We start from the raw sequence: 14243 nt of genomic DNA on the forward strand, positions 1-14243 counted from the left end.
ATTCTCTGTTGATTGGGAACGCTGTTGATTTCGATGGCTTGCAGAGAATGCAGTTTAGCGAATTTAGTATCGATGCTAACGAGGTTGCTGTGAAGCTGACCCAGTGTGTTTTGTACGGGCACCAAATGCTCGACTATGGTATCCGTTACGGTAGAAAATGACGGTTTGATTTTCACTTCCACGTTCAACTGCTTGTAGCTTTCGTTGAGTTCTTGCAACTTGGCACCGAAAGAGGCCAGCGTCGATTCCTGCGTTGATTCCAGCACTCCAACTTGATTTCTGATGTTGACGACAATGTTCTGAAGGTTCTCGATTTGATTCAATTTCGAGCTCTTCTCGGTAAGATCGTTCACGATGATTCGCATCTCTGTAAACTGCGTGTGAAGGTCGGCGACGCTCTGCGAAGTGGGCAGCGTCGACACCAGCGAAGCAAGTTCGTCTCGAATCTGTTCCACGTTCGCTGTTTCCGTTTCCAGTCGTTTCAGCATACGTGATATGTTCCTTTTCAAAGCGTGTAATTCTTTGGAGGTGGGGAGATTGGCCACTTTACTCTCGAGATCGCTCAATGAACTTTTGATGTCACTCGAATCGGATAGTGCCGTCACCGCCGTTTTCAATTTTTCCAAATCTTCACTTGAAGGCACGCTCGTTCGTAACGATTCCAAGTCACCCTGTATGTTGTCCAGTACGTGATGAAAATGAGCGAGATTCGTTTCGACGTTCAAATTTTCTAAATATTCGATCTTCTGCTGAACAGTGCTCAACGTGTCTTGAATGCTCGTCAACACACTTGCTTCAGCGTGAATATTTTTAATTTCTTCGTTGATCAATTCCAAGGACGCCTGAAGCGTAGCGATGGTGGTTTGAATGTGTTCGAAATCTTGATAAGCCTCCAGTTGAATTTTTATGTTCGCGACGCTTTTACCGATGACCTGCAGTTCGTCCGACGATGGTAGGTTCGTCATTGTATCTTCCAAAGTCTGCAACTTGGATTTGATTTCTCCCAACGTGCCAGTGAATTCTTCTTGTAATTTAGAAACAACGACCTGCAAGCGTTCTATATCAATATCGTTCACGACGGTTTGAAGTTCAGAGAAATTCTTTTCTATTGCGGAAGTTCGCTCTTCGATTTCGAGTTTCAATTTTTCCAAATCTTCATTTTTCGATTGAAATTGCTGTAATTTGGCCAAATCATTTTGAAGCGAATCCATGCTCAACTGTATATTTTGAATGTTGTCGTAAGAAGGTACGTCAACATAATTTTTTATCAGTGTTTTCAGTTCGGAATCGATTTTCAGAATGGGATCGAGACATTGCGTTTGGAGCGTAGCGATCTCAGACTCTAAACTTTTGTTTAAGGTCTCCTGCAAAGCGATCAAATCGGTCCTCAACTTCTTAACTCGAACGTCCAGCATGAGAATCTCTTCTGCATGGTCTACACGCTTAGTGTTGCCGAAAATGTCGTTAGGCATTTTGGTTAACGGTTATTTATAATAGGATAGACGATTCGTAATTCTACGAAGAGAGGAATAAGTTTGTCGTAATCTCCTAGGAGTTCCACGTAAAGATAATCTCCTGCAGACACATCGTACGACATGTTAGAAAGTAGCTTGTCGTGCTTCATTCGAAAAATGTTCTTGCCGGTAGAAATTTTGATTTCGCCTGCGTTTTCCGGATTCACGGTGATTTGAAGTTTCCCGTCGATCGGAATTTCATAGAAATGTAAATTGTTATTAAAAACATAAAACATCTTGCCCACATCGTTATTTATTTCCGTCCAAATGCTGTTGAGGTGAATGATTAACAAACCGCTGAGTTTAGATAACACGGAAGGTAAGAGGTTATTGGAATTTGGTGCTGCAGTGTCCATGTTGCTTTGTTTGCGAAAACCAAAGAGATTCATTGTTCTTGTTAGTTATTTAACACATCGTGCTTTTTTGCTATTCTTCAAAACATACGCAGGAAGAGAATGAAAGAGGGAGCCCTCGGGCGATGAAAAGTTGCAACCTGTTATTATGTTGTTAAGCCCACTCAAACCGAGGCTCATTAAATTCAACTCTTATTTTTCATCGCCCGAGGGCTCCCTCTTTTATTCTTTTCCTCCGTCTGCCATTCTTCTTCAAAAACACAGTGGACTTCATGACTATGGGGTTACGGTTAACACACGTCACATTTATCGCTTTTATTGTAGTGCCCCCACTCTCGCGTGTGGATTTGACAATCGAGAACGCGTAACTTGTTGTCTCTGCCATCCAATGCGACCTTGGTTACGCGCGTCGTGTACAAATCATGCAATTTACTTGCAATGCGATGATCGGTGCTAAGTTGCCTTTTACCATGAAAAAGGCATTCTTTGTAGTTTTGCATGCTAAATTTGCTGGTACTTATTTTTCCTACCCCCTTCGCCTTCTTGATCTCTTTTTCTTCTGTAATCTTTACACAGTACATTTTGGCACGAAGCCCCGCAAATTCCCTGCTGTAATTACCAGCCGCTTCATCTTTGAACTTTCCAATCGTCATTTTGTTTTCTGCCGAATGTAAGTGATGGCCTGATGGTAAGTTGCTAAAATCAAACAGATGCTTCATCTTAGTCAGATCATGTTCGAGGCTTGGTGTTTGGATTAGAAAAATGAAGCTATCCGTGTCAATGTAACATATTTGGATGTTATCTCCATAAAAAGGTTGAAACTGACCGTAGTACGATTGGTACATGTGCAATTTTGATAGTTCAAGGACGGTGGCACCTATGGCAATCGGCTTGTTGAGCATCACTTGCTTCTTGTTCCTCTCAACAAATACTAGATTCTCGTCGAAAATAGTGAAGTTTTTGAAGTAGGGTGACGCGACGATCTTCTCAAATTTCTTTTCGTCCGTGACCAACGTTGCGTCGATGTAATTACGCACGTTCTCCATCGTCTTGCCGTAGATGGCGTTATTGAACAGTTTGTACAGATCCTTGTCTGCAGGCGATGTCGATTGCGCTCTGCGGCGCGTGTTCTCGGCTATGTACGGTTCGAGCCACTTGCTCTGTCGGAACTTCAATCCTCTATGAACTTTCTTCAACTGCAAGCCGTGACTTATGTAAAATTGGAGGAGTCGGTAGTGCAGAACGTAATTCCGCTTGTTCTCCATGCTTAGTATGAGTTTTGGCTCCGATCCTCCAGGTGGCTTCTCCTTGGTGGGGGCCAGGGCCAATCCGTGATGTTTCTCGTGAAGCGTTTCGGGATAATCGAGATCCACTTCCAAGAAACAGCCCCATTCATTATCTTCGCTCCAGTTGAGAAAATCTTCGCAGGAGAGTTCCTCTTCGGTCATCCACCCGTAGTCGCTGATGGGAAGACACTGGGACATGGAGTGGCCGTACAGGTTGTTGACATCCCAGTAGACAATGTAGGTGTTGGGCTTCGATGCATCGTAACCAGGCGTATGAGGATTGTTTGCCTGAGCATGGCGTCGGGGACATTGGACGATGCCACCCCGTATCGCACTCTCCATGAAAGCATACTGTTCCTTCTCTGCAATAAGTCCCAGTTCCATGTTGGTGTATTTCATCATCGATTCCCAAGTCAATCCCGGCGTGGTGAAGAAATACGCAGGATCCAACTTGTATATCGCGATGCATCTCTTACGAAACGATTCGAAAATATCCATCAGAAGTGTCACGTCCAATTTCAGATAAAGATCGTGATAATCGCGAAAAGTTTGGCAATTGAATGCCGTCCACACACTACGAGCGTGTTCGTAGTCCTCTTCGGAACAGACGTCCTCCGTGAGAGAAGAATAAAATACCTCCCGGGGTGGAAGTTCCGTCTCGTCAAATTTGTCGAAATTGTTGACGTACTCGTAGGGGTAGACACCCTTGCGACGCAACAGATTCAAATTCTCATCTCTCCCCGAAAAACATTTTTGCTTGGTGGCCACAAGATCTTCATCGCCAAGTTGAGATGCAAGGCTTGCGAGGCTGGAGGACAGGAAATTGTAAGAGTCCAGGATTCGCACTTCCACGCTTCCTCCTTCTTGGAGAGGGATCCACACTCTCACCGCAATATATTTCTCGCTCGTTCTCGGGATGATGCTGATTCGAGAAGTTATGTTGTGGAGCTCTTTGACGAAGAGATGTGTGTCGTACTTCTCCGTGTAGTGCAGAAACACGGCAACAAAATGCGACTCCTTAATCTTGAGATTGCACGAATTACAGATGGTGCTTAGAAATAATCCATTCTGGTGGTTATGGTGGACGACCTTGTAATTTTCGGCGGTGAAAGCCTGGTTACACTCCTCGCATCTTGTCGCCGCGTCATGTCTCTGTTGTTGTTCTGTTGTGAGAGCAGGTGGAGAAACGTAAGAGCCTTTCAGGCTGGGTGCAAGTTCTCTCGCGCATTCCGCTATCTTCTCAACAAAATGTTTTGCCGCATCAGGTCCGCAATACAAGATGACATCATTCAATTTTTCTCCGTAGATGGAGAAACTGCAAGGCTCGTGGTGAAAAATTTGGGTCGTGCTTGAGGTAGAGGGATCAGGGTCGCAAGACGTCATGGGAACTTGGAAGCTTTCAAAGTCGGCATAAAGGACGACGGGATGGTGGAGAAGAGCCTGGTGTTTCTGAAATTTCATCTTGGTTCCGGGTTCCGGCATGACATCTTCGGGTTCTGCATTCACGGAGCCAAAACACTTGTGCTGTTCTTTTATCTTCTTACCCCCGCGAAAAATTCTCAAACACCGATCGCAAATTTCCATCTTATCGCGATTCTTGGTGATCTGTCTTCCTACTAATCCTGAGAAATTTCGTATCAAACTATAACGACCATCTACAAGCAAGAGTCGAATTACATTATTCTGGCTTCTCGCAGGTCTTAACACACGAATGTTGTCGCAATCGTCAACCCCAAACACAGAAATATTGATATCTTTTCCTTTTTCCTCTCTATAGTTTTTTTCAAATTGATTGATCTTATTCAGGGGCACAGGATAGGAAATTCCTCTCATCATATTCTCGTATATCCCCTCGTATCCTCTGTAATTGGACAGGCGTTGGGGGTTATTATTATTAGCCGGGTGTAATGCGGCGATGACAGACCATAGGAAACTCTTCTGATCATTACTTTGTATGTTCAACACTGCATTTTGCTTTTTTTGTTTTTTTGTTTTTTTTTTAGTGCTGCGTAATGGTTTGAAATTGCAGACTCGAAGTTCTAACATGTGGTTGTGACCGCAAAGACTCCATCCACTTCCTCTACCTTCAAACTCTTCTTGTTTTTGTGTCAAGTGCTCAAATAGCCGTGTCACTATCTCGTCAAGATTCTCGTTATTGTCATCGTGTAAGCTCTCACACCCTACGTAAAAGCTGAAAGTGCTTGACTCGGACGAGACAACTTTCTCATACAGCAGGGTCAAGACGAGATGAATTTTAATTGCAACATTGACGAGGCAATCACGTAATTTATCGACTACCAGAGATTTCACATTGTTGAGGAAGATGCTCGAGTCACACTTTTCATCGCTTCCAGATTTATAAGTCATGATGCGTGCACTTTTATTCAAAGCACCCTCCTCATGCCCATCAGTGCGAGATTTTTTTGCCGGCGAGGCTACGACATCATGATCTGGTAGACGACATTTTTTTAAATGCCTAGCAATATTAGGTTTAGAAATCAACTTTCGACAGTTGCGACATGCCACAAGACCGGAGGGACCTGGTTGCGGTTCCATTTTTTCCTTCTGTTATTTATATATACACAGAGAAATTTTTTGGGGGGGTTGTGGTGATGGTAGTGGAAAGTGCACTGAAACAGAAGGAAAAAAAGTTAAAAAATGCTAGATATTTTTTCCTTCCACATATATATTAGACGCAAACAGTATGTATGTATGTATGTATGTATGTATGTATGTATGTATGTATGTATGTATGTATGTGTGTGTGTGTGCACTGTTGTAGGAGGTTAAAAATATACGACATGTAAGTGTGTGTCAATTTTTTATGGCTCCTCTGAATATGTGTGTGTCAGACGCAAAACAAAAATATTAATATATCATGAAAATAAAAACTTACCTTTCAACAGAGATGGAGAGAAACTTCAAAATAAAAACTTGTAGCTCACTAAAACTTCCACGATGATATATATCTATACTGCCAGACAAACAATTAAGAATACTGAACTCCCACGATTGACGTTCACCCTTCAAGAGAGATAGAAAAACTTCAAAATAAAAACTTGTAGCTCACTAAAACTTCCACGATGATATATATGTATACTGCCAGACAAACAATTAAGAATACTGAACTGCCACGATTGACGTTCACTATGATAATGATGTACAAAAGAAGAAACTAGTACGTTATATAGGAACTCCTCTTTTTTTTTCTCCTTCTCTCCTCCCTACTCCACGCGACTCTCTTTGGTGAAAACACAATAAGGGCTATGGTCAATATCCTAGCAAATAAAACCCTTGTTGACTGATTTATTCATGCTATATTTTTTCAACAAAAACTTTTGTGATATGCACAATATCCTGTGGGGGACAAATAACAATAAACGGGACGTTGATAGTTCCACCCATGTATGTATTGTCGATCATTTCCCCTCGGCCTCTATTCCACGCCCCGTCAGGGTGTGGTGTGTGAAACAAACGATTCCCAGTATAAAACTCAAAAAGCGGAAGATGCTGCTGTGTTTGCTTCCGCCACATCCCCCTCTGATTCTATTGTTATCAGGGATGTGATGGATTCTTCATTCAGAACCGTGGGAAAGCTGAAAAAAATAGAATCTCTTCGGGCGAAAGAGGATGCAAGGTGAATGGGTTCGGGGAGGGGTTGCTGTGGATAGTTTGGTTCGTGATGAAAATGTTACATTGAGCGACGAAACACAATTTCTCCACAGGGACAGGAAAAATTCTACCGGGCGTCGCTATCCACGCAAACATTAGAAATTGCCTGAATGCCTTGGGGGGGCTTGGCATAGGATTATCGATTTTCGTTTTTAGAGAATAATCTATGTAAGATTCTAGCATCGAGAATAAACAACATTGATTAAATTTTTGACAACATTCGCAGTACAAATCTAAACTCGTGATGATTTCGCCGTTACCATGTATCCCTGGTGAGGTTATATAGGGGCCAGGCATCCTAAAAACAACAATTATTATTTTGTTTGTTTGTTTGTGTTACAATACGGAAATAATAAGAGGCATACGCGCGCGCGCGCGTGTGTGTGTGTGTGTGTGTGTGTGTGTGTGTGTGTGTGTGTGTGTGTGTGTGTGTGTGTGTGTGTGTGTATGTGTGTGTGGTACATCGTTCCCTCCCCGAGAGAAGAGGTTTACGAAGATCACGATATATATAAACATTTGGCCCCGTTGATTCCAGCACTCCAACTTCATCTCTCTAAAATGTTGACGACAATATTCTAAAGGTAGAGAGAATGAGAGAATGAGAGATTGAGAGATTGAGAGAATAAGAGGATGAGAGAAGAGGTTTACGAAGATCACGATATATATAAACATTTGGCCCCGTTGATTCCAGCACTCCAACTTCATCTCTCTAAAATGTTGACGACAATATTCTAAAGGTAGAGAGAATAAGAGAATGAGAGATTGAGAGATTGAGAGATTGAGAGAATAAGAGGATAAGAGAAGAGGTTTACGTAGGTCACAATATATAAACATTTGGTCCCAAACTTGGAAAATTACGATAAAGTGCACTCATCTTTCAAAAAATAAGAGAATGAGAGAATGAGAGAATGAGAGGAGAGGTTTACGTAGGTCACGATATATAAACATTTGGTCCCAGACTTGGAAAATTACGATAAGATGCACTCATCTTTCAAAAAATAAGAAAATAAGAGAATAAAAAAATGAGAGAATAAAAAAAAATATAAGAGGATGAGAGGAGAATAAAAAGAGAATGAGAGAACAACGAGAAAGATGAGAAAGATGAGGAGGATGAGAGAACGAGAGCTCATCTTTCACTCATCACTGCCTTTTTGCCCCCGTGAAACGTCGTCAGCGCAATAAATGAGGCGCGGAACGGGGAGAGAAAGTGAGTTTTTTAACTTTTTGTGGTCGTTTGGTCAAGAAATCAAAGTTGTGGTGGGAGTCACAAAAATACTCTACTGAAACAATTTGTGAATTTATAGTGTGTTTGTAGTACATGATACCTTTCCTTCTACGTGACGAGGAAGTAACGTCAGAGATGACGCACTGTTTTAATCAATCTTATAGCGTTAGAGTTATAACTACAATCCCTCAACGATGACGAGATCTGCTGGTAAATATCATGCTTGGGTTAGCCCTTGTATCTTCAATCAAAGTGTATTGTAGTTGCACGTCACAATAATCAACTGATCTACATGCATTATACACGCACGTACAGAAACTAACAAACCTTACCTATAGAATTTCTGCTCTCAAACTCACTCAAACTTCACTTCAAAGTCTCTTCATTGACACGAGTCTTCAATGAAATCACGAACAGATTGAAAACAACATGAATAATCTGTGCCAGACGGAATGTTTCATGTCTGCCAAAGTTCAGAGCAGGACACAGGTCAAACAAAATACACGCAATTAACAGATAGCATGATTCTTCTTCACCATTTTAATCACATCATTTTTTGCTGGAGCATTAGATATGTATGGGATTTTAAGTAGCATTCAGAGCACATTCAGGAGCAGTGGCGACTCATGGCTCTCTCGGAATGTAGGAAGAAGTTATGGTAAACTGAGGAAAGTTTTAAAAATGCGTTCATTTACAGTCACACGTAACGCTTGTAGTATCCTTTGCATTTAGAATGTTAGCTGCGGGCTCATGCACAAGGACCCTTGTTCCTCACTTAGAACTATGAAATATTTAAATGTGAACCTATAAAAAACAAATGTAATAGTGTAAATTTTCTCCCAAAATTGTTTAAAATGGTGCAACAAGCGACATGGGTTCAACATAGAACTTAAAAAGGTTTTCTACCATTAAATTTCCTGACGAACTAAATCGGGCAGGATGAAGAAAATATAGAGAATGGATCGTGGCATGGTTGTAAAAAATTCTCTGAATCGGCATACTCCCTTTCGTTTGAAACATGTCCGCTGGTGAAGTAGAAATAAGATTTGGATATAACTTTATTATTTCTGTTTCCTGAAAACACCTTTCTTTTAATTCGATTTCCCTCTCCTAGGGACTGGCGTTTGCAGATTATGCTAGATTTTACCATTATGCCAAAAGCAGGGTGCAAAGTGTCAACAAAGATCAAACTGTGCTTGGTTTAGTACCATTTTGCTGGGGTTGGCACCGCTGATTGAGGAAAAACTTGCTGGTTCCTCAGCCCTCGGCGATCTATGCAACCACCTTGCTCTTCACTGCTCCTTCCACCACTCACCCATCTGTCTGTAGGATGAACGCCAATGTTCCTCAGCGATCTATGCAACCACCTTGCTCTTCACTGCTCCTTCCACCACTCACCCATCTGTCTGTAGGATGAACGCCAATGTTCCTCAGCGATCTATGCAACCACCTTGCTCTTCACTGCTCCTTCCACCACTCACCCATCTGTCTGTAGGATGAACGCCAATGTTCCTCAGCGATCTATGCAACCACCTTGCTCTTCACTGCTCCTTCCACCACTCACCCATCTGTCTGTAGGATGAACGCCAATGTTCCTCAGCGATCTATGCAACCACCTTGCTCTTCACTGCTCCTTCCACCACTCACCCATCTGTCTGTAGAATGACCGCCGATGTTCCTCAGCGAGTGGCAGCAAGCCTGTAACCATCCTCTCTGGGCTGCTGCTGGTGCGAGCGAAAGCAGTGAACTCTTGACAGTAGATAACCTAGGCAATCGTACGTAAATTGCGCTCATATATGCGTATGCACGCATGAAACTCCTAAAAGGTAGAGAACTCTAAATAAGTACAAATGAAGTGTTTCCAACATGGAGGAATCGCCCCTGTTCAGGAGGAAACACAGGAGTTCAAATCCGTGACCCTTTATTTACAGGACTCGTCCATCAGTTTCATCTATCATCATTCTTCTTCGACGTCTCGCTTAACCAAGTACCTGAAGAGATACGCAATTAATTAAAATGGGAGAAACAAATACTCGGCTCATTTCCTTTATTTTTACCTTACTATTCTGCCAGTTTTTGCAAAATCGCGAATATTGATTGATTGAAATACAATTTTTGGGTGCGTCAACACTTGGGTTATTTTCCGTCACATTATACGGGGTATAATCCAACCCCTTATCATAACTAAAATGAACATCCTCTCTCTCAGAACTAAAAATCTCCTTACGTGGGTTAAAAGCCGAGGCTCTAAAGCGGCACTCAGCATATACAGGGTGTTTCCGGGCTGATGATACAAACTTTCAGGAACGATGGAGAAGGGCATATGTATCAATTTGAGATAAGGAACTCTGGTCCGGAAACGACTTAGTCGAAAGTTATAAGCGAAAATCGGTGGATGAAGATGTAATACTTTTATTACCTGCACAAGTTTCGTAAGCTGCTACATTCCCTAGTTTTGAGTTGGTGTTTTAAGTCCACTTTATGCACAGTAAGGCTAATCGGGACTGGACCTACAGTTTAAAGTGGGATCCGAACCACTTGTGCCTCCACTGGGTATCGAACCCGGGACCCCTTGATTACAAGGCAATGACGCTACCACTGCGCCATGGGTGAGGCCCGCTGCTACATTCACAACAGTTGTTCAAAAGTGATGTCCCCCAGCTTCACTTCAGTCATGACAAGACAGTCTTATGTGCGAGACACCTGTAGTATACTGAAGAGGATCTCCTGGCAAGCATTCTCGCTGCCTGTGACATTGTTCGAACGACCCCGGGGTTGTTCCAACGGGTACGCCAGAACTTTGTGGGACGATGATGTCATGCGGGAAGCTGGGGGACGCCACTTTTGAACAACTATTGTGAATGTAGCAGCTTATGAAACTTGTGCAGGTAATAAAAGTATTACATCTTCATCCACCGATTTTAGCTTATAACTTTCGACTAAGTCGTTTCCGGACCAGGGTTCCTTATCTCAAATTGATACATATGCCCTTCTCCATCGTTCCTGAAAGTTTGTATCATCAGCCCGGAAATACCCTGTATAAGGACAAAACACAGCTCTACAGGGGATTGAACTGTCAGTATGTCCAGACGCCAGAGCCTCGTTGGCCTGCAAAATTGTAGTTACCGAGTTGTCACGTGGAAGTGAGGTTTAAATTTGGGCGACTTCTCAGAAGGTCATCCCTTGCATCCCATAATCGCGAATATGAAGATGAATGGTGATGAGATGGAATGGATGAAGCAACATTTACATACACACATTGACGGCACACAAGTCCCACTGAGGATTATGCTGGATTCGAGTCTAGACGCCAGAGCCTCGTTAGTCTGAACGATGCAATCCAGGATGCACTACTTGCAAGAGAGGTTGACATTTGGGTGCTCTCAGAAAAGGACACCCCTTACACCCACATAAACACCTGTCTATTCTTGATTGTGGTTCTTGTTTGCACTCAAGACAATCAAGTAATAATTTTAATTAAATTATAATTAACCTCATATACATAGGCATAATGATTTTTAGGAAATCATCATTTTGATAATTACGGTTTATCCATGAACTGTGCCATGTCCAGAATGATCTTCGAGATTGTATAGGTCCCAGGTATGGGCGTCGGCAGGGAAGTCGAACGGGTCGGTGGATCCCCCCCTGAAAATTGACATCGTTCATTTAAAGATACAAGAAAACCGAAAGTTTTTTACTCTTATTGTTCTCAAGAACAGAAATAAAATTTAGTTAGTATTCGAGCGGAATAATCAAAGTAAAAATGCATCGGATCGAAAACATTGACTGAAGAATGCAGGAAGAAGGTTATATTCTACCATTTCATCCAAGGAACGAATGGTTTTACAGTTTTCAAAATTCTAATATTTACAGTTGTAGATGAGAAGTCACACACAAAAAAAACCTTAACATTCAAAGCCTTTTCTTGAACGAGACGTGCAAAGGTTAATATCAAAATGCATTTATATACTAAATGCATAAAATTCAAAAGAAATAATGGAAAATAGTTGTGCTGGTATTCGAGTGGATCGAGTCTCCCCATATATATAATAATAATTATTATTATTTCGAATACAATTTATTGTTTTTAGCTTATAATATTTATTATTGTATAATAACATTTATAACCGTGGTAAGGGTCCCGGGTTCGAATCCTGGTCGGGCTTGGTTGTTTGTGAATGTCCATTCATCAATTTCATCATTTCATCAATCATCCCCATCTTCGCAAATTAGCCAAGAGGCAAAAAACGCGAAGTAAAATAAACTAAATCAAATCAAAATCAAAATAACCGTGGTAATGATACTTATTTTTCTACTATTCAACTTTTATCATTTGGCCGACCCCCCCCCCCACAAAAATTTCTAGCAACGCCCATGGTCCCAGGTGTTCTAGAAGTAAACTTGTGTCTGTTTTAAGTCCATGTTATGGCCAGACAGTTTAACCGGGTCTGGGTATACATATTAGAGTGCAATCCAAACCACTGCGCCTCCACCAGGGTATCGAACCTGCCACCACTTGATTACAAGGCGACGACGTTACCTCTGCACCATCGGAAAAGTCTATGATATTCCAGGTTCTGGAAAATTGCATCTGCTTAGAATTCCTATCAAAACATTCTCGAGAATCTTTGTGTGGTTTTCTTTCCCTGTTGTCTAGATGTCAATACTTTAATAGGCTTACATAGCCACGAAACTATGGTGAATATGTAGACAACATTGAAAGCAGACCACATGAAGATTCACGTGAATCATTTAGAAAAAGTCCTAATTTTTGTGATTTTTCAGAATTTATCGAGAGGAAATGAAATTTCAAAACATCTTCGCTTGCACCAGCTGATGGTTCAGCTCAGCCTTAAAGGAAACTTAGATTGGTTTAATGTAATTGATTTTTATATTATGGACATTTTCAGCACAAAGGCTATTTTGCCCGTCACACAATAACTCAACTGTAATAAAAAGTGAGAACATGTCCCTAACAAGAAATGAAAGGACTGTTAAAAACTTCCTAACAAAAATTTTAAAACTATTCATTCATGTATTACTTAAGAAGGACTAATATAAGGGTTGATCAAATGAAGAGGTACGAAACGTCGTAACAACGGAATCGTTTATATAATACCGATGCCGCGATGGGAGAACGTAGCGTGATATGTAGGGGTGCGATTGGAGTCGCCACGCGGCATCGGAGCATACAGGGGAACGCGCATGCGCAGGAGAGAGCAGAGGCTCCGATACAGAGCGCCGTCCAAGTGACGCGGCAGTGCGTGTTCGGACAGGATGGCGTTAACATTGGCAAATTCGACTGTTGAGCCGCTATCCGTTTTCTGACAGCGGAAGGTGTTAAACCGGCCGATATTCATCGCCGGATGGTGAACATTTACGGGGAAGACGAACGACCGGAGCTGCTCACGGAGGGTGTGGTTCTGCTCCATGATGACGCAGGTCCACACGTCTCCAGGGTCACACACGCGGAACTGGCCAGGTTCAAGTGGGAGCAGCTAGACCATCCGCCCTACAGTCCGGACTTATCACCCTGTGACTTCCATGTGTTTGGTCCCCTGAAAAAGCATCTCAAAGGAAAGCGCTTCACCTCGGACGATGAACTCGAGGACGCTGTGAAGGACTGGGTCGCGTCACGGCCAAAGGAATTCTGGGGAAAAAGGAATCATTCGGCTCGTTCATCAATGGGATCAATGTACTCAGGCGTATGGAGGATACTTTGAATAAAGTATTCATTTACACCGACAGTGTCGTTTTGTACCTTTTCACTTGATCAACCCTTGTATATCGTTACCTATTATAAGCTGAGGCTGTAAAGGGACACAGCACATATAACAATAAACACAGAGGATTGATTATCTTGGCTGTGGATCCAGACGCCAGAACCACGTTGGCCCGCAAGAAGCAGTTACCGGGATGAACTACAGTGAAGTGCGGTTGACTTTCACGTGCCTTAGCGGAAGACCACCCCTTACACCACAAAACAAACTCGGACTTCGGCAAATATATTTACGTTGTTTTTCTTCCTCTCTAAGCTAATCGCGACGATGGGTGGGAATGATGATTAGATGAAATTGAAGAAGGCACACTCTGAAACAACGCTAGGATTCGAACCTGGGACCATTCTCTCAATACGACTGACATTTCTTCTTAAACAAACTTTCTACTGTAGTAAATGAAAACGGATTGC

General features: G+C 42.2%; 1 protein-coding gene across 2 annotated transcripts in view; it reads right to left on the reverse strand.

Moving 5' to 3' along the window:
* Positions 1-8491, reverse strand: part of LOC145996389 (carcinine transporter-like) — an 82715-nt gene extending 74224 nt beyond the window's left edge. The window contains exon 1 of one of the 2 annotated variants that reach the window (XM_083132819.1): positions 8383-8491. The gene's annotated coding sequence lies outside the window, so the exon portion shown is untranslated. The remainder of the gene's footprint in view (positions 1-8382) is intronic. The other variant, XM_083132820.1, reaches the window with a different exon arrangement.
* Positions 8492-14243: the final 5752 nt, after the last annotated feature.

This window comes from Lepisma saccharinum, chromosome 12 (assembly GCF_977018435.1).
Source record: "Lepisma saccharinum chromosome 12, izLepSacc3.1, whole genome shotgun sequence".
In the NCBI taxonomy this organism is placed as follows: Eukaryota; Metazoa; Arthropoda; class Insecta; order Zygentoma; family Lepismatidae; genus Lepisma; species Lepisma saccharinum.